This window comes from Papaver somniferum, unplaced genomic scaffold, assembly GCF_003573695.1.
Source record: "Papaver somniferum cultivar HN1 unplaced genomic scaffold, ASM357369v1 unplaced-scaffold_29651, whole genome shotgun sequence".
In the NCBI taxonomy this organism is placed as follows: Eukaryota; Viridiplantae; Streptophyta; class Magnoliopsida; order Ranunculales; family Papaveraceae; genus Papaver; species Papaver somniferum.
Window position 1 is genome coordinate 2,637 of NW_020640653.1, and position 208 is coordinate 2,844.

The following is a 208-nucleotide window of genomic DNA, read 5'->3' on the forward strand; positions in this document are numbered from 1 at the left end:
GGAAGTTGTGACTAGTCTTTCTAGAGACACAGAAAACTCTAAGTTTGGGGGTGATTATCATTCTCCGTGTGCTTTAACTCTTAGAAAGTACCCTCCTGTAGGACTTGACATTTGTGCCTCAACCATCTTATAAGATTATCTTCATACACGTTTTCCCGAACCTAATGATGTCCATAAAGAATCTCAGTTGTTAGAAACCCATCCTCTG